Below are 1202 nucleotides of genomic sequence, written 5' to 3' on the forward strand. Positions count from 1 at the left end.
GGCCAACATCATTCTTAATGGAGAGCAGCTGAAAACACTCCCCTTGAGAACAGGAACAAGCTAAGGATGCCCTTTATCACCACTCCTATTTAACATTGTGCTGGAAGTCCTAGCTAGAGCAATAAGGCAAGAAAAAGAAATAAAGGGCATCCACACTGGTAATGAAGAAGTTAAACTGTCCCTGTTTGCATATGATATGATACTATACATAGAAAATCCTAACAACTCCATGAAAAAAATTACTGGAACTAATAGATTCAGCAGAGTAGCAGAATACAAGATAAACATACAAAAATCAGTTGGATTCCTATACACCAATAAAGAGAATGATGAAAAGGAAAACAGGAAAACAATACCATTTATAATAGCTCCTAAAAAAATAAAATACTTAGTAATAAATCTAACCGGGGATGTAAAAGACCTATACAAAGAAAACTATAAAAAACTACTGCAAGAAACCAAAAGAGATCTACATAAAAAAACATACCACGCTCATGGATGTGTAGACTCAAAATTGTGAAAATGACAATACCCAAAACAATTTACAAATATAATACAATCCCGATCCAAATACCAACAACATTCTTCAAAGAGATGGAAAAACTAATCATTAACTTTATATGGAAAGAGATTAAGCCTTAGATAAGTAAAGCACTATCGAAGAAGAAGAATAAAGTAGGAGGACTCACACTACCTGACCTCAGAACCTACTATACAGCTACACAGCTACAGTAGTCAAAACAGCTTGGTACTGGTACAACGACAGATACATTGACCAATGGAAGAGAATTGAGAACCCAGATGTAAATCCATCCACCTACGGTCACCTGATCTTTGACAAGGGCCCAAAGTCCATCAAATGGGGAAAAGACAGTCTTTTTAACAAACAGTGCTGGCAAAACTGGATGTCCATCTGTAAAAAAATGAAACATGATGCATACTGCACACCATATACAAAAACTAATTCAAAATGGATCAAAGATCTAAATATAAAGCCAAAAACAATAAAGTTCATAGAAGAAAAAATAGGATCAACACTAGAAGCCCTAATACATGGCATTAACAGGACAAAACCATAACCAACAACACAAACTCTGGAAGATAAGCTAGATAACAGGGATCTTCTAAAAATTAAACACTTATGCTCATCAAAAGAATTCACGGAAACAGTAAAAAGAGAACACACAGACTGGGAAAAAAAT

The sequence above is a fragment of the Trichechus manatus genome, unplaced genomic scaffold, assembly GCF_000243295.1.
Source record: "Trichechus manatus latirostris isolate Lorelei unplaced genomic scaffold, TriManLat1.0 scaffold00123, whole genome shotgun sequence".
Classification (NCBI taxonomy): Eukaryota; Metazoa; Chordata; class Mammalia; order Sirenia; family Trichechidae; genus Trichechus; species Trichechus manatus.